This window comes from Leptonychotes weddellii, chromosome 13 (assembly GCF_054177405.1).
Source record: "Leptonychotes weddellii isolate Sample4059 chromosome 13, ASM5417740v2, whole genome shotgun sequence".
Classification (NCBI taxonomy): domain Eukaryota; kingdom Metazoa; phylum Chordata; class Mammalia; order Carnivora; family Phocidae; genus Leptonychotes; species Leptonychotes weddellii.
In genome coordinates, this window is record NC_138381.1 from 69,472,566 (window position 1) to 69,492,289 (window position 19,724).

Below are 19,724 nucleotides of genomic sequence, written 5' to 3' on the forward strand. Positions count from 1 at the left end.
AAGGTAGGAAAGTTGGTTCGGGTCCCCCTGTGCTCCAAGTATTTGTGAAACAACATTGCTGAGACTCACTGTCTCCGTATGTAAATTGAACTGATTGGATCCAATCAGGGGTTGGCAGACTTTTTCTGTAAAGGGCCCAGTAGTGAATATTGGTGGCTTTATGGGCCCTACAGTTTCTGTAGCAACTGCTCAACTCTGTTCACTGGGATGTGAAAGCAGCCACAGACAAGATGTAAATGGATGTATGTGGCCGGGTGCCAATAAAACTTTATTTATAAAAGCAGGTGATGTGTTGGATTTGGCCCTGAGGCCCTAGTTTTGCCACCCATGGGCTAAGATCGTGATGACTGTTATTTTGGCTTCATTAAAGCAGCAGATAACATTTGCAGGGCTTTACCACTGCTATTTTAAATATCCAGGATCCCTGAACTCTAGCTGCACAGGAGGGGTAGTGAGAAAATCTGACATTAAGAAAATGTCAGATGATAGCAACTTTCCTGAACTTGCTCTCTGACATCACCCAGTGACATGGGGCATTGAAAAAAAAAAAAAATAGCTTTCGCTTCAGTTGAACAGTTGTGAAACAATCCTTTGGTGTGTTTTTAAACTCTGGTTGTTGCTCCCCCATTGCATTAGGACTGGCTACAGCAGGGCCATTCCTGGCGTGGCCTGGGATGCCAAGAGTCAGCTCTCTCCTTCCCATTCTCTGCTCAAGTGATAAGATCCCAAATACACAAGCCTCTCATCTTGGCAGGAGCTGTGAGCTCAGGGAAGAGCTGGTATGTCTTTGGTCTGTTCCCTTGTGATACAAAGCATCCTTGAGCCCATTTATAAGATCTCAGTGGTCAGAAGAAGGTGTGTTATTGTCCATTAGCATTGATTATGCAGATGATGGATTGAATCCATGTGTCCAGTGGTAAATGTTTTCAAAGGATTGGAGATCGAGAGATGGCCCTTCAGTTCTCCCTAAACCAGGGTAAAAATGGTGGTTCTCAGCCCTGAATGGGACAGAAGAGGCTTTCAAATATCCAGCTCAGATCATATTCAGAGGCTGAGCTGTTCTCAGGAGGTGAGTGTATCAGTAAGCTTGTGCTGAGTAACAAACTATCCCCAGTACTTCAGAGTTTTCCTCTATTCTGTGGACAGTTCTATGCAGAGCCAGGCCCCATAGCTGGGCTCTTGGACATGTCTGTGGTCAGCTGGCAGGTCAGGCCAGGGGGCTGGTCACTCTTGGGTGTCCTCACTAACTTGTCTACAGGTTGTTATCAGCAGAGGTGCCCCAGTTCCCCTTCTCATGGTCTCTTATCCGCCAACAGCCTAGCTTGGGCTCATTCCCAGGGTGGTCTCAGGGTTCCAAGGGCAATAAGAGGTCGAGCCTTGATGGGCAAGTGCCTTTCACACCTCTGTCCGTGTTGCATTGACCGATGGACATTGGCCAAAGCAAGTTGCGTGGTCAACCTAGATTCAAGGCATGGAGAAACAGAGTCTGCCTCTGCAGGGGAGGGTTTGCAATGTCACATTGCAGGGCCATAGATGTAGGGAGAGGGACAATTTGTGGCCACTTGTACAACCTGCCACAGCTCCTTTCCTCCTCTTTGTTATCCAGAATGTATCGTCCTCATGCATAGCCCTTTATTTGGGGTGCACACATCTGGTTGGAAGGTGGTCTTCCCCCCCACACACACACTGGTCTTCTGCCTATTGCTCCCACCAGTCTGTCACTCCCAAATTTCTCTCTGCTCAGCTCCTCACGTTCTGGTCCTCTAACCCCTCTTTTTTGACATCCCCAAAGTAGAAATTCCAAACCCATCATCTCCTGTCCGTTGCCTGGCCCTTCTAAGGACCTCTTGCCATCCCCCCGACTTCCTCAGCTTACTGGTGGAGCCCAGTACCCCAAGCCTCCCTCACCCCCTTCCCAAGGGCTGGCTAATTGGAAATGGACAGATTCGGTTAGCAGTCATTCTTAATTTTTTTTTTTAATATTTTATTTATTTATTCATGAGAGACAGAGAGAGAGAGAGAGGCAGAGGGAGAAGCAGGCTCCCAAGGAGTAGAGAGCCCGATGCGGGACTCGATCCCAGGACCCTGGGATCATGACCTGAGCCGAAGGCAGACGCTTAACCATCTGAGCCACCCAGGCGCCCTAGCAGTCATTCTTGAGAAACGAGTGGTCATTATGAAAATGTGTCACTCATCCGGTAAGCCAGCTGCGTTTGTGGCCCCTTTCTATTATGTACAAACTCCACGCCCTGCCCCCTCCCTGAGCGCCGTAACTGCCTGCAGATTTCACAAATAGCGCAGCCTTTTCCTGGCACCGTGATAAAGACTCTGCAGCTTTGGGACATGTAATTGGTCTCTGAAGTGTTTTGGTATTTTGTGTGAAGAAGCCAGATGAGCCCCAAAGAAGTGGCATTTATTCCATATTATTGTGTCATTATATATTTATCTTGGGAGGGGTTCTGTGCACCCCCTTCTCCCATTTAGCACCGCCCACTTGTTGACCATCAGATCTCTTATCTGAATGTTCAGTTTGAAACCCGATATTTGAGTAATTTGATTAATCACCTGCATCCGCGTAACTGGTTGGCCGAGGTTGATGGTTGGACAATAGCCAACCAACTGGAACAATTTTTGGACCCTGGATTTATTTTACAGGGAACATAAGACCAGATAATTACCTGGCATATTCCAGCTAAATTCACAATGGCGTGTTCTAGCCAATTACTTAGTAATTATCATCGGAGTTAACAAGTATTTCTAAGATTAGCTTCCTTGTAATTCGATGTGTATGGCTCTTGGGGAATGAGTAATAACCAACTAGTTACCCAATTGCTATCTCCCCAAATACAATTAGCAGCAGGATTGCGAAATCGTTTCACGATTGGGTCATTATGAGATTATTGCAAAGCTATTGGCAGTCTGCACCATCGCTCATTTTAAAAACTCCAAGTGGAATTTGAAAGCCGATAGAGCTGAATGAAAACATCTCTCATCCTTCCGCCTTGCTGCAGAGTTCCCTAAGCCTCAGTGTCCCCATCTGCAAAATGAGGAAGTAGAAGTAAGTGCGTTCTTTGTGGCCCCTTCCTCCATCATCAAGGCCAGCAGCATCGCCTCTCCCTTCCGTGGTCACGTGGCCTTCTTCCGTGGTCAGATCTCACTCGTATAAGGATACTTGTGATTGCATCTAGGACCTAGCCATCCAGAAACATCTCTCATTTCAACACACTCAACTTCTACGAAGTCTCTTTTGCAATATTGAGGTAACTTTCATGGTTTCCAAGGATTAGAACCTGGATATCTTTGGGCTCCAGTTTTTAGTCTGTCCCATCACCTTGGACCTAATGAATCAAGTCTGTTTGTAGGTTAAGACTTTCTAACCAGCCCATTTGTATCCAGTTAATACTTGGGAACCACGCCTGGGGAATATTACCGGGGAGTACCTACTTGTGCCCAGCGCTGATGCTAGATGTGTCCAGCTAGTGCAGAGGGAAATGGAAACAGGAAAGTTTTCAAAAAAAAAAAAGACCAGACAAAATGACTAAATAATTAGGATCTCAGTGGAAAGAAATTTGTTATTTATCTGGTAACAGGAGTATGGACCAACCTACCTTAGCTGTGTGCCATGGAGACAAGACCAAAGCAAAATGCTACAGTTGATGTCTCCAAGAGGGCCCCCGCTTCCCCCTTTAGGAGGAGCCTAATTCCATTGAACCCATCTGGGCCATATTACAGATATGGAAACTGACGCCAGGAGAAGAAAGTGGGGCCAGGACAGGAGCCCAGGTCTCTAGCAATGCACTTGATCCTCCAACAGCTTGAAAACCCCATTCTCCCCCAATGCTTGTCCATTCATTTAGTCAGTCATCAGATATTTAGTAAAGAAGTTGAGTACCAGGCACTTTGCTGGATGTTAGGGGAGGGTGGTGAGCAAGACAGACATGGACCCTGTTCTCAGAGTGCTGTCATTCTAGTGGGGGAGACAGACTAGTGCTGAGTAGTAATGAGATCACTTGAGTAGGTCCCAGCGTGTTGAAGGAACAGAACCAGAGCAGTGCTACAGAGGGACTTGGGGACTGGAGTTATTTTAGGTGTGCATTGTGGGAGGGAAGATCCAGGCAGCGGAGACCTGAGTGCAAGGAGCCAGCTCTGCCGACATGTGCAGGGCGCGCTCAGCAGAGGGAGCAGCAGATGCAAAGGCCCAGGGGTAGGAATGAGCAGGGTGTGCTTCGGACCAGAGAGAAGACTGTGGTGGCAGAACGTGGTCAGTGAGGACAAGAGGGTGGGAGGTGAGAAAGAAGCCAGCAGGAGCCAGACTGCGGGGGGCGAGGGGGGCGCTGGTGCTCACGCCTGGTGAAGTGGGCACCGATGTCTACAGCAGCCCCTCAGCCTCCACGCTATATTTGAGGCCAGATCATTCATTATAGGGTCTGGCCTGTGCATTGTAGGATGGTTAGCAGGATCCTGCTCCCTACCCACTAGATGCCAATAGTACTGAGTCCCTAGTTGTGAGAACCAAAAATGTCTTCATATAGTGTCAGATGTCCCCTGGGGCAAAGTTACCCCCAGTCGAAGAACCATTGCCCCAGAGTCTCTGATTAGGCTGTATAGGCCTCGGGTTTGTACAAAACCTCCCCACACGGCTCTATCAGGCAGCTGGGAGACCCCCCTGAGACCCTCTGCTGTAGGACCCGGAAGGCTGGCAAGAGGTCTGGATTTTATGCTCAGGGGAGCAGGCGGCCCTTGGAGGATTGTGGGCAGGGGCAGGAACTGGTGTCTTCAAGGACAAAAACGGGCCCCCAAAATAGAGGGCGGGGGCCCAAGGAGAGTATTTTGACAACTGCAGAGGCAGCCGAAGTTCAAGGAAATGGCAGTTTATCTGCCCTAACTTCCCATTATGGTCAGAGCCGAGGACTTCACCAGGCGCCAGCGTCCCTTTCCCCCCATCCCAGCCCGCTGCCCTTGGCCAGACCAGGAAGCGCTGTTAGGAGGCCTGCCCTATCGTGGTTAGCGTTCTGCCTGGGGGTCTGGCTCAGCAGCGGAGATACCGCTCCTCCAACCTTGTCACCAAGGCTGAGTCTAGGGAGGGAGACGCTGCCCCATTCTTCCCAGAAAGGTTTATCACAATGTCCCCATGCCCTCATTAACTTCTGCTCCAGCCCTGTCTCTCTGGAAAGAAAGACACAGTGAGCTTTGGGGCCAGGTAGAGACTATAGTTCCATCATGTGGTTCCTTTTCTTGAAGCTGAAGGAGGCACAGCTCATCCTCCTGTCTGAAACCATTTCCCTGCTTGAGGGGCATTTCTTTAATGTTCATAAATGCAGAGCCCCCCAAATACACCAAAACAGCAAGAGATTCCACCAGCCTCCTGCAAGTACTTGGCTTCAGGCCAGGCAAGGTGATGTTCTCCCATTTATTACTGTGCCCATTTTACGAATGGGAAAACTGAGGTCAGACAAGGCAAAGGGAGCCCTTGCCCAGGTCATAGAACAAAAAACTGGCAGAACTCGGAATTGAGCAAACATATCTGACCTGTGCCTGGCTGCATCAGCCAGGTCAAGGGGAGGAGGCAAGAATACTCACCCCTGATCACATCCAACTCACCTGGGGCACTTGGTAACGCTATAGGAGCCATGCCCCATTTCAGTTCAGTGCACCAAAGCCTCTGTCTTTTTTATTAAGTTCCAGAGGATTTGGTACACCACAGTTTACAAGCCACTGACTTACTAACCTGGTTTCATTTTTTGTAGCTTTGATTCTGTTTATGTACTAAAATACCCCGTAAGTTACTATGGGGTCAGGGTGTGCGCACACACACACACTACACACACCCCTCTTCCATACACACTCCACATTACACATTTTCTCTCCTCTTTCTGTCCCGCTCTTTATCTTATAAAACACACACTCACTTTCTCTTTCCCAGCAGAAGACTTGTATTATTTGTATTAGCAACTGACAAAGTTCCCATGGCCCACAAGCCGCCTCCTCCCTCCCCCAATCTTTTTCTAGAATCCCCAGATTATTTAAAGCCATGCTTCAGAGCATAGACCCCTGGCTAGCATCACCTGGGAACTTTTTAGAAAGGCAAATGGAAGATCAAGAATCCCCTCCCTCGCAATCAGGAGCTCTCGGGGTAAGCCCACTCTCTGGGCTGTAAGTAGTTCTCCAGGAAGTCTGCCCTCCGCAGACATGCGTGGGACCCTGACTGAGTGCCCGGCTGTGTGCCACTTCTCAGAACGCCGTTCCTATGGTTCATACAAAGACTTTCCATTCCAGGAGAAGAGATGGTCAGTAACAAATCAAACAAGTAAGATAATTAAAGCATTGAATTAAGTGTTGTGAAGGCACTTATGGGGGGTGGGTCAGAGTGACAGGAGGGCTGCTTTGAGGAGGGACTGAGGAGAGGTGTCTTAGGGGAGGGGACGTTTGAACTGAGACCTAACGATGAGAAGCAGCAGGGAAAGAGCAGTCCAGGCAGTGGCATAGCAGGTGCAAAGGCCCTGAGGTGGGAATGAGATGGGCACATTTGAGGACCAGAGGGAAGCATGTGAATGATCGCAGGGTGGTAGGGGAGGGGCTGCAGGGCCTCAAAGGTGTGAATAAGGGTGTAGAGTTTATTCTGTGGCAGTGGGAAACCAGTGAAAGATTTTAAGCAGGAGCTAACTCACACCACTATGGAAGTTTCCAGACGGCCTGGCTGCTTGCTGCCTCCACTTACACTCGGCTAGTTAGTTGGTTCAGTGTGTCAAAACATCATCTGGCTGAGAGCAGTTACAGCATCAACCTAGCCCAGCCCTGAAGGACACAAGCAGAGGAAACGGGATTCTGGGGTGTCCTGGCTGTCACTGTGGTGTTTCCACCTGTGTGGGGGATGACCGAGTGGTCCCTCTGTATTTGGGAGCACCGTGAATTTCAGGAGGCCTTCTCAGGGATGGGAGTAGGAGGGAGCAGGACAATAGGGGCATTCCATAAACACCTTGTTGTGATAGAGAGGCTTGGGATGTGTGCCCCAGGAAAGAGAAGAAAGAACAGGATTTCCCCACTGCTTTCAAGATTTTTTTTTTTAATTTCTCACTGGGCGAGTGTCCTCGGTCTCACCCAGTCGCTGGGTGCCCAGAGTCTGCATGCAGCCGTGCAGTCGTATGAGGTTGGCTGGATCCCCCTGCCGCACGCGCCCGGCACCCAGCCCCACCCGTCTTCCCCAGGGACAAGGTAGTAATGAAATCCTGCGGGGCCTCGTTTGCACAGCACTCTAAATCTGGTCAATATCAGGAGCTATTTAATAGACTACTTCCAACACCAAATCAGTTCTTGTTTTTCATGCTTTCGAATATAATAGCGCCAAGCTGCATTATTTAACCGACAAACGGAGGACCCTGCCTTCTGCTAAGACCGTAGTAACTCTGTGCCTGAATGAGATCTTGACTTGCTTTTCTGGTAACTCTGTACTTGTGGGCTTTCTGATTTTTTTTCCCCCTTCAGGCCAGTTTGATTGTCCTAAATATAACATACAAGAGTGGGGGTGGGGGGGGCGCTGAGCGCATGAAGATTCCGTCCCCCGTCATCTAGTGGAATCGTCTTCCTTTTATGTTCAAAAAGCTGAATTGCTTTCCCTTTATAAAGCACAGCTGAAAAGGTTTTTTTGTCTGTGGCTGCCTTTAATTGTGCTGGAATGTGAAGCACCCCGGGACTTTTGTGAAGGAAGCGCTATAAATGCACTGCATCATTATCATCATTGTTATTAACATCATCTCTGTGCATTGCATATGCCTGTTGGTAAAGATCGTATGAGCAGCAGAGGACTTGCCTGGGTGAAGACTTCGCCACTGGCCACCACGTTCCTCGGACCTCAAAGATTCTGAATTAGCGCGCAGGCCATCTGTTATCACTTATCAAGTAACTTGTTTGTCTTATTAGGCAAGTGATAACTTGTTATTGAAAAATGCAGAGCAGCAAAAAAAAAAAAAGAAAATGAAATTCACCTGTAATGTCTATGGCCAGAGGCAGTCACGTGAACATTTTGGTGCAAATCCTTCCAGGCAGTCTTCTCAGTAGACATGCAAACTTACAGTTTGTATTTGTCGCAGTAACGGTAGCTGCTATAACAAATAGGTCTTAAAGCATTCGATGGCTTTATACAATAGAAGTCCCATTTCTTGCTCACATAGTAAATAGTCCAAGATGGGTATTTCTGGATGGTAGGTGGCTCTTCCTCAGGTGTGGAGGGATCTAAGACCAATCCCATCTTTTGGATCCATCCCTGGGGCTGAGAGTCCTCTGCTTCTAGCTGGGGAAAGAAGAAAGTACATAGAGGTTGTGTGGGATGTTTCGGTGAGCCATACTTATAAGTGGTGCACGCCTGTGTCATGGGTTGGCACAGTCCCTCGACCACAGCTGACTGCAAGGGAGGCTGAGGAATAGCCAACTGTATTCCCAGGAGGAAAATGACATGGGTTTTGGAGAAGAGCCAGCAGCTCTTTGACACACACACACACACACACACACACATTTATGGATAGCTCTTCTATCCCACTGAAGATAGACTCATCCGGCAATCTTGTTCTATGACTCGCTACTTTCACCAACTACATGTATGAACGCCCTGGTTTTTGGATTTGGGTCTATTGCAAATTTCTTCACTTTTGTGTACCTCTGTTTCCTTATCTATAAAATGGGATGACCTTTTTGTCTCTTGCAAGGTAGTAATAAGAATTAGAGATCAGGGGCATCTAGGTGGCTCAGATGGTTAAGCGTCTGCCTTCGGCTCAGGTCATGATCCCAGGGTCCTGGGATCGAGTCCCGCATCGGGCCCCCTGGTAGGCGGGGAGCCTGCTTCTCCCTCTGACTCTGCCTCCCTCTCTCTCTCACTCTCATGAATAAATAAATAAAACATTTAAAAAAAAAAAGAATTAGAGATCAGGCTATGGCTTAATGCCTCCTATAACCAGAGGTGCTCAATACCTTGTATCTCCCAGTTGCTATACGAATGATGCTATCCTAACAACGATGATGGCAATAATAATAGTGGTAGCAATTAACAGGAATGTATTTCCTCCCAGGGGCCAAGGCCTCCTTGGCACTACAAGCAGCAGGTGTTTTGTGTTTATTATGATATCAAATGATATGAGGTGATGGCTGTGCTTTGACCCCTTGGACTCGTGGCTTGTACCTTGTACCTTGTACCTCTCTGAGCTTCAAGCCGTCCTCAAGGAGATGTTGAGAAAGGAGCTGGATATACCAGTCTCCAGCTCGGATGGAAGGTTGAGGCTGGAAATAACCATGTGTGAATCATCTGCAGAGAAGTGGTGATTGAAGCTGTGGGCTTCTGTGGAAGCTGAGGTCATCCAGGGAAGAGCAGGAGGTTGCCCAAGGATGGAGCCTGGAGCACCTCCAGCGTGGGGTGTCTTGGTGGGGAAGGGTCCCCGGGCACAGGGGATTGGGAAGAAGCAGGCAGGGCTAGAGGAGCCCAGAAGAGCATGGGGACCTGGAGCCAATCCAGAGTGGCACCCACTGCCCCCCTCCCCCCCATTCCCTTGTAGGACATCGCCATGTTTTATTTTCATTAGAGCACTTCTCATCATAAGATATTCTTGTTCCTCAATTTGTCTGCTTGCTTTTTGTCTCTTTTTCCTACATCCCTTCCCCCACCCTAGAACATAAGCCTGGGGAAAGCAGGACCTCAGCTACTTGGCTCACCTCTGCATCCCCAGCCTCTTAAACCCTGGGTCCCCCTTAAATACTTGTTGAGTGAATGAATAACCATTTCCAAAAATCTATTCACACGCATTATCACAGCCTGCTCCTCTAGGCAAGTGTAGCAGCAGACAATGAATGGTACTGTTTACTCAGAATCACTGAGAAATGAGTGGGACATAAGTAAAATATAGTACAGACTGGGTGGTGTGGGGGTGGCTATAGAGTGTGGGAGAATTAACAGGGATCGAAAGAAAAAGATGCCAACTGTGTGATGTGAATTATAATAATAAAGAGATGGAGTGATTTGGGGGTATTGGCCCCAAACAATCATCATGTATAAGGTCCTGGGTGTGATGGTGGGAATGAGGAAGCAAAGGCATGCCCCCTGAAGCTCACAGACAGGTAACTGGGATTGATTCTCAGTATCCTTGATCTCTGCAATAGTAACTGGGATTGATTCTCAGTATCCTTGATCTCTGCAATAAGGATCCAAGGGAGCTGTGGGGACCCAGATCTGGTCCCTGACCCAACCAAGGAGTTAGCCAGATGGACAGAAGCTATTGCCATTCTTTTTTTAAAAAAAGATTTTATTTATTTATTAGAGAGAGAGAGAGAGCACAAGCAGGGGGAAGGGCAGAGAGAGAGGGAGAAGCAGGCTCCCCGCTGAGCAGGGAGCCCAACACAGGGCTCGATCCCAGGGTCCTGGGATCATGACCTGAGCTGAACGCAGAAGCTTAACCGACTGAGCCACCCAGGCGCCCCATTATTGGCATTCTTAACAGCAAGACCTGTAATGCAAAGGGTTGAAGGTGGGAGGGGACAAGATGGGGAAGAGGCAGGGGAGTCCGCAGCTGGGGTGCAGGATCCATATGGGTAAAATAGCAGGAGCTAAGGAGCTGGAGAAGGTCTGAAAGGACCTTGTGAGCCAAGCAAGCTAAGGAATCTGGACTTTTCTTGCAGAGGCAGGGGGAGCCACCCAGAGTTTTAGCCAGAAGAGCGACACCATTCGGTTTGCATCTTAGAAAGACCACTTTGGAGCAATCCCTTTCCTTAGAGGAGGTTGCAGCAGGATTGTTGATCTATTTCCCCTCCCTCTCCTCCCTCCAAGAACTGTGTGGACAGTGTGGACCCTCATCAGACATCAGTGGGAACAAATGCAGGTTTTCATGCCCCCGGTTCTAAAAGATCCTTGGGCCGGCTCCCTGAGTGAGGGGAGAGCAATGGCAAGCTGCCAGTCCTTTGGAAACAAAGGCATCTTCAACAGCGTTCACTATTTACCCGAGTTAAAAATAGCTAGCTGTGCTCCCATGTTTTGAAGGCAAGTGTGGGCAACGTCGGGTCCTTAACATGTGTTCCAGAAACCAGAGGGACGGTTTCCTCAGCTTTGCTGGCAGGCCATGGTTAAACAAATTCAGGAGCACGGGAGTAGCTTCACGGAGGAAGGCACAGTTGCAATTAAAAGCTGGTTCCCTGCCATCTGATCGGCCTGCGTGCGGATACTGGCTTTTCTGTCTTTTGAATGGGTTTAACGACCCTCTGAAGTGGGTACCATTCCATTCCCCCATTTATGGTCAAAGACGCCAATGAAGCAGGTGCCTAAGGTTATAGAAAGCTGGGGAGAGGTAGGATTTGAACTCAGGGTTGTCTAATTCAGACCAAAGTTCCTATCAATCACCAACCCCCTTCCTTTTCTTTCCCTTCCTAGCTGTGCATAAGTCTGTCCCTCTTTTGAATGCCCCCAGGGCCTCTTAGAACCCTGCCCTGCTGGTGCTCTCCCCTGGGCAGGTGGGGAGGGGGAAGGCTGACCTACCTCCAAGTCTGGCTCATTGTCCGAACCACCGAACTTACCTGGCTTATGACTTGTTGAGTTGGCAGGTGCACCTTGAAACTCTGGCATGTGTCCTTCCTCTCCCCTCCCCTCCCCTTGTGGTGGCCTCCAGGGTGACGTGGGTGGGCAGGGGTCAGAAGTGTCAGATTGGTGTGTTTTCACCGCTCTGGGAACTTGCCAGGCCCTGGGCTGTGGTTTGATGTATTCCCCAATTGGCCACGGTTGCTTGGGCACTGCTCAACTTCTGCTTTGTCCCTGCCTGGTCGTGTTTAAGATAATTAAGCCCATAAATCAAATAATAAATAGATATTGACTCTTTGTCATGGACTCTATCAGGATTGATTGACCAGTGGGAATACTGCTTTCCTCAATCAATGGGGAGCCAGGGGGATAAATAAATCTTGATAATGACTGCAAGAGGAAAATCAATAGGTATATTAATATATGCGTTGGGAGCCTATAACTTTGAATGCGAAATAAGAGTTTGTTTTGGCAGAAGAGGGGAACCAGGGAGGCAAGGAGCATAGACAGACAGACAGTCAGGATCCCTGGAGGCAGGCATGGTGCCTGGCATACCTTAGGACTCATCGATTTATTTTTTATTTTTTTGGTGAACTACAGAAATCCAAGGAAAGGTCTGCTTTAAAGAGAAACTGTATTTAGTGTTTACTTTTTTTTCCATTCTCTGGATGGTGAGTCTGCCCATGGGCTGCACCCTCCTCTGTTCTGGAAGGAAAGAGAGGAGAGAAAGACTAGAAATGACAGGGAACAGAGACCAGGCTGCCTAGAGGACCGGCAACACCCATTGAGAAAGAGATTGCTGAACTCCGTCAGGGACAGGGAGCAACATCAAAAGAGTGTGGTTGGCACGTTGAGTGTAAGGTGCCTCTGAGCCTTTCAAGAGGTGATGTCAAGTAGGCATTTAGACCGATCGCTGTTCAGAGTGCAGGTCTGGACACGAGGTCCAGCGTGGGCAACGAGCTGTGCTATGAGAAAGGGGGAGCCACAGGCCTGGGGAGAGAGGGCCCGGGGCGGCGCTTTTTCATAGTGGAACTCCTGGGTGGGGCCCAAGAATTTGCATTTTTAACTGGTTCCTAGGTGATGCTGACGCGGTAGGCATCAGGGGGTGGGGGAGGGAGATGTGGATGAGAAGAAGGCAGGGTGGGCCTCTAAGGAAGCCTGTTCAGGAGGGGCCAGAGAATCGAGGAAAACCAGGAGGGGTATGTGACCCTGGAAGACTGGGGCGGACAGTATTTCAGCAAGGGAGAGAGCGGTCAGCAGTTTCAGAAGCTGGTATGGAAAGGCCAGGAGGGATGCAGCTGGAAAAGTGTCCCCTGGAGCTCTTGCGGCCTTAACGCTTTGTTGGCCTGTGATTTTTACACCTATTCGCAGACTTTCCTGTTTACCTATCCAGTGATGTTTGACAACCGGACCTGTGCGCCTAGGTGCATACCGTGTGAATTTCCAGGTTAGGGCTGAGGTTCAGGTGGGAATGGAGCTCTTTACCCTCTGAACCGGAGGGACGGTGACTGTTTCGGTGATGCTAGTGACGGGTTCGGAGGGAGGCGGAGGCCCAGCTGGAAGACCCATTCCCAGGAACAGTTCCCAGCAGGAAAGAGCTGAAATTCATCAGAATGACTGTATGGATTTGCTGAGGCTGGAAATGAATCCACTCCTGGGAGATGTTCTCTCTGGGCACGGCACAGTATTATTTTCAAAACCAAGCCTTGATGTTCAGCCATAACTAAAAGTAAGGAAGGGAAGTTGGTTGACTCCTTGGTTTTGTGTGTGGGGGGGTGGGTTTTTTTTTTTTTTTTTAAGATTTTATTTACTTATTTGACAGAGAGAGAGAAAGAGCACAAGCAGTGGGAGCAGGAGAGGGAGAAGCAGGCTCCTCGTTGAGCAGGGAGCCCAATGTGGGGCTCGATCCCAGGACCCTGGGATCATGACCTGAGCCAAAGGCAGACGCTTAACCGACTGAGCCACCCACGCTCCCTTGGTTGACTCCTTATTAATATAAAAGAGGCCTTTGCTGTGAATGGCACACTCGATATTAAGGGGAACTTATTTGTTGGGCTTCTACTACAAGCAGAGCTCTGTGCTAAGGACTTTAGAGCTATTGCTTCATTTAATTGTTGTCCCCATTTTACAGATGAGGAGGCTGGGACTTAGGGAGATGAGCGGGTCTCATCCAAAGACATACAACTAGTGTGAGGCTGAGTCAGGCTATACCACTGACCTCTCTGATCCCAGAGCTTGAGCCTTAACCCCAACAGGCTGTACTGTGTCATCTTAAGAACTGAATTAATCTTTTTTGTTCAAATATTCTTTGTAGCTGTTCTCCAAGGCTCTCTGGATGAGTTTCATAGATCACTGTCATGGTCTGATCACTTCTCTCATCCTTGGGTATGGAGTAAAATGTATGGGAATTTTTCCCATATAGAAATTTAAAAACAGAATAAAAAACAAAAGTTCTTGTATGTCAAAGTCAAGCTTCTGTGTATCTCCCAGTGCCCGGCCTTGTGGGTCATCGGAAAAATACAAGCTGATAGTCACCAAAATAAGCTCCAGAAAACTGTTGGTTTACTAGTTGTCTGGATCTGAGTAATTAGACTTTCATACAGGTTTGTCAATGTAAGTTTTGCATTCGTACTGGTAATTAGCCTTTCTGAGCCTTGGTTTCTGTATCTGTACAATGGAGATAATATCCCCTACCTTGTAGGATTGTTGAGGATGAAGTGGGTTTCTACACATACGGCGCTGAGCCTGTTACACATTGTGGAAATTGATAAAGGAGAGGCTCGCTCGTGTGGACTCAGGATGCTAGCAGGGAAGGCTGCTAGGGGGAGCTGTATCACTCAATGTCAACGGCAGGAAGAATTGTCAATTACAGACCCCTCACAGAAGAATCCCATGGGGAAGAATCCTCAATACCAGGCCCCAGCAGGGAAAGATGTACATTGCATCTACTACCAGAATCGACTACCCCTGGAAGTCAGCCGATGAGAAACTTCTCACCCTGAACTGTTGCTTTTCTCCTGTGGACTTTCTTTTCAGAACAACCCCTCCCAGCTTCCTCTTCCTTCGCCATAAAATAATGTTCTCTTTTGTTTGTTGCACTTGCCTATGGCTTTGCCATAGCTGGCTTATCCTGGGTTGCAATTCTCTGCTCTTCTCAGATAAACCCATTTTTGCTGGTAAAACAGCTGATAGTTTCATGTTTAAGGCAAACAACATCAAGTGCTATGTAAGTACTGACAAGTCCTTGTTGCAGTGATTATCTACTAGTAGCCTCGCATCGTGGGTACCCAAGGGAGGGGATGCAAATACAACTCTTGTCCTATGCTTCAATAGGAACTTTGGACATGGAGTTAGGAGTCCCAGCTTTGTCAACGTGCTGGCTGTGTGACCTTGGACAAATCACTTCCCTCTCTGAGCCTCTGTGTTTTCATCTATAAAGTGGGGATAACCGTGCATGTCTCCCTGAGTGGCTAGGAGGAGCAAATGGGAATGGCAAGACTGAAAACTCAGTGCAGAATGACCAGGACTAGAGAAATGTGGAATAATTTTAAAAATCATATAATGATACCAGTTTACAAAGCATTGGCCACATGTCTGGTGTTCTAAGCACTATGAGTTTTCCCAACTACCAGGTGAGGTTGGTACTTTTGTACTGGTAGAGCTGGGATCGGAACTTCTGTCTGCTGTTGTCAAAGCAGGTATACATAAGCACTGTATGGGTGAGGAGAATTTTCTTATTGGACTGGCAGGTGGCAGTGACCCAAGTTTAAAGTTAGGCCTGCAGCTGAGGGGAGGGGCGATCAGCTTCCCCTTCTTGGGGCTCCTTTGTTTGGTCTCCCGGGCAGTGACCGTCCCTCTACCGTGACTGACAGATGAGAAACAGGGCCACCTGTCCCCAGCTGTCATCTCCTTTTGATAGAAACAGAGTCTTGGGGCTGAGAAGTTGTTCTTGCCTTTAATCATTAAGGCTTGTCTCCGAGTCCCCTTCAAAAGCGGATTCCGTTTCTTCTAGGTATTCGAAAGACCCAAAGGAGCGCTGAGCAGGGAACAGACCAAGTATCTTCAAAGGCGAGGAAGGGGTCCCAGCCATCTTCAGACTTTCCCCAGCTGAGGCCCAGTCCCTCCAAGGCAGTTATTAGGGCAGCCTTTTGGGACTTTTGAGGCACAGATCAAGGATTCTCAGTGGACTTGTTTGGAGTGTTTGTAGACCACTGAGGCATGTCCCAGCATGTCCGTCACCTGGGTCTGATCTCTTTCTGAGCAACAAGGGCTGCCTTTGACAGGCTCTCAGAACCAGAGATGCTATGCCTTAGCCCAGTGAATTATTATTCTGTCTTGTTAATAAACCGCTATTTCTTGGGCTCAGCTGGGCTTGCAGCCCTTCCTTCTGCAGGAACTCTGCCTTCTCTGGCTTCCCTGCCCCAGCCCCTCTTCCTCTCCAGCTTTCAGCCTTGGTGCTGGGACATCCCTGGGGCTTATCTCATCACCCAGCTACAGAATATAGAGGTGGAAAAGGGATGCTGTTGACATGGCATCTGGAGGGATGGGCCTTCCATCATGTGCTGAATTTGGCAAGGAAAAGGCATGGAAAGAAAGGAACCAAGAGTTCAAGTACTACTTCTGCTGTGACCTTAGACAAACTTTTAACCTTTCCGGCTGTCAGTTTGTTTGTTTGTGAAATGATTCAATCATTACCCACTGCATCTTTATCTGGGTCATTTACCTCCTTGACTGGGGCTGGTTGACCTAAGATGAACCCTTAGGAGTGAATGACCACTCATCCACCCATCTATCCATCCATCCATCCATCCATCCATCCATCCATCCATCTTCTCATCAATTCATCCATCCATCCATCCATCCATCCATCTTCTAATCAATTCATCCACCCATATCATACCCCTGCCCCACTTTACAGATGTACCCATTCAACATCTGCCACCCTTCCTTCCCTCCACCCATCCAGCATTCACCTGTCTTCCCCATCCATCCATCCATCTATCCATCCATCCATCCATCCATCCAACATCCACCTGCTGAAGTACCCCTCTTCCTACCAACTCATCCTCCCACCTATCTATTCATGTGCCTGTCCACCCACTCATGTAATGATCTAGCCATCTAGCCATTCAGCAAATGGTTGTTGAGAGCCCATTAGGCACTGGTAGGTGCTGGGAATGAGTGTTTGGAGCTTTCCCTCTGAGACCTGATGGAGTCAGACAGCGTGTTGTAATTAAAGCCAGCTCCTTGGAGCAAAGCAAGATGACAGAGTAGGGTGGGGAAACATCCATAGACGGGAATTGCAGCAGACTTCATGCCCTTGGAAATGAACTGTGGGTGGCACATTCCCAGATATGAAAAGAAAACAGACCATCCAAACAAAAAACCAGGCAGCAAGCCTGAAAGACTCAGAACCATCTCTGCCTCCTGTTTCCATGCCTTCCTTGTTCTCATTTTTATGGAATTCCATGCTGGTGAGCGTGGAAGTCAGGTCCCTGGAAGAACATGGAGGAAGAGAGGGTGGTCTTGGTGGGGGTGGGGGTGGGAGAGAAGATGCCGACTTAGTAGGCTCTGAAGTGGCTTAGCACATTTTCCAAAGGCTGGAGGTGGGGAGGGGAACCAAGGGCAGGGCCATTCTCTGCCTACTTTACACCCCATTAACGCCCAACTTGTAATAATTTATCAGTGGCGGGCTGGAGTTTACTTATTCATTATTTATAGAGAAAGATTTTGCTAAGCAAATCAGCAGTTCAAACAAGATCACAGGGGGGTAGATTTAACCCACTCAAGAAAACCAACCAGAGTAAGAGCCTCAGCACAGTCACTGTCTGCAGGCAGATGGAGCTGCTGGGGACAGAGGGACACCCGCTGGCCTTAAGGGTGCCTGCCTTCCAATTCCAGAAACCTTGACTTTGTCTCTAAGTGGCCTTTGTCTAAGGAACACATCTCCTCCCCTTCCCTGCCCCATCCAGCCCGAATTCAACAATTGGCTGTGTTGCATTTCAGTATTGCAGTGAAAGCCTTCGGTCAACCCTAGTAAAAATATCTTTGGGGGTCAGGTGTCAAAACCAGGTCCCTTGAGCTCCTTCCTCTGTGTAAGATGGACGGCCATGGCTTTCTTTAAATGTCTTAAAGATCTCTGGTCCTTTCATTTAAGGACATCCTCTTGGACTTGAAGTTGGGACACCTGCCTTCCTGTCTGGGTACTGGATAGTACCACATCCTCCACTTCCTCATCTGTAGGATGGGCTCACTGATCCCTATCCCACAGAGATGTTTCAAGCAGTAGATAAAACCAGACAGTGTTTTGGGGCGCCTGGGTGGCTCAGTTGCTTAAGCGTCTGCCTTCGGCCCAGATCATGATCCCAGGGTCCAGGGATCGGGCCCTGCATCGGGTTCCCTGCTCGGCAGGGAGTCTGCTTCTCCCTCTCCCTCTGCCCCTCCCCCCTGCTCATGTTCTCTCTCTCGTTCACAGATAAGTAAATAAAATCTTTAAAAAATAATAAAAAACTGTTTTGTAAACAAAAAAAATTCAGAACAGATGTGAGGGGCAGATCATTTTTTGGATGGAAGTCAATGAAAATGAGAGGCTTTCGGGGGGTTTGTCCTTTATTGAGTCAAAATGAGTGGTTTCAGTTTTTCTGGTAGTTCTGAACTTTGGTTTAACATTAGGATTATCTGGGAAGCTTTTTATTTTTTTTAATTTTTTTTAAAGATTGTATTTATTTATTTGAGAGAGAGAGAGCAGAGGGCCCAAGCAGGGAGGGGTGGAGAGGGGCAGAGGGAGAAGGAGAAGCAAACCCCTGCTAAGAGGGGAGCCCAATACAGGGCTCAATCCCAGGACCCTGAGATCATGACCTGAGCCGAGGGCAGATGCTTAACTGACTGAGGCACCCAGGCGTCCCTAGGGAGCTTTTTTTTTTTTTTTAAAGATTTTTATTTATTTATTTGAGACAGAGAGAATGAGAGAGAGAGAGCACATGAGAGGGGGATGGGTCAGAGGGAGAAGCAGGCTCCCTGCCGAGCAGGGAGCCCGATGCGGGACTCGATCCTGGGACTCCAGGATCATGACCTGAGCTGAAGGCAGTCGCTTAACCAACTGAGGCACCCAGGCGCCCCCCTAGGGAGCTTTTTTAAATTTAATTTTTAATGAATGATGTCGGGACTCCACCCCCAAAAAGGTCCTGATCCAAATGTTCTGGGGTGGGGCCTGGGTGTCCTTTCGTTTAAGCTCTCCCCGTAATTCTATCCTGGAACCAGGATTAGGAACCACTATACAATTCCCAGATGAGCCATGTCAGACTTCTCCCCACGCCAGTCCCGAACCACAAGAGCCTTGTGACATGGACCCAGGAGTCTTAACCTCCTGGCTGCTCTGTTCTCTAAAAGGGGCAGATTATGTCTTAGTTATCAGAGTCCTTGAGAAGAATAAATGTGACACTGGGCTTGACAATTGGTAGCTGACATCACTGTTGTTACCTCTTAGGGGTTGGCCAATAGAATCTCAGCTGCAAGTGGCTTTTGGGGTTCCCTGGGACAAAGTTCAGAGACAAAATTCAGTTTCCAAAGAGCAGCCAAAGCTGTGTTGATACATAGGAACAGTTCTTACCGGAAGACTGGGAATAGCAACAGTAAGGGGAATTACAATTTATTGGGTACTTACTAGGCACCAGGGCTCCTGCTAAAGCCTTTACTTGAATGATTTGGGGGTCATCTTATAGCTCTCCTCCTGAAGAAGGTACAACTGCTATCCCCATTTTACAGATGAAAGACCCAAGGTAAGTGCCATCCAGGGAGGAGGCAGGAAGGCTGGGAGTTGAGGCCAGCAGCCAGGCTCCAAGCCTCTGCACTGTGAGTTGGGGAGCAACCAGGTAGGGACCATGGTGGTCCTACCGAGGATGGTTAGACATGTGTCTGGGCGCATTTAGGTTCTGCCGAAGCAAAGAGACCATTCTCACAGCTTATCTTTTCAAGAGAATCTAGACCTGGCTTCTAATCCAGGCTCCCTGACTTAATGCCGACTGTGCTCAGGCAGTCCCTTCCCTTCTCTGAGCCTCCGTTTCCTCCCTGTAAAATGGGGATGATGAGAATACACAGGGTTATGTGGAGGGTCTAGAACAGTGCACATGGGGAGTGCTAGTGAAAGGCAGTGATTAGTTCAGCCCTACTGTTTTTTTGG

At 48.5% G+C, this 19,724-nt stretch overlaps 1 protein-coding gene across 1 annotated transcript in view; it reads left to right on the plus strand.

The window, feature by feature from the left end:
• Positions 1–19,724, plus strand: part of KSR2 (kinase suppressor of ras 2) — a 364,696-nt gene that overhangs the window by 320,406 nt on the left and 24,566 nt on the right. The window lies entirely within an intron of this gene.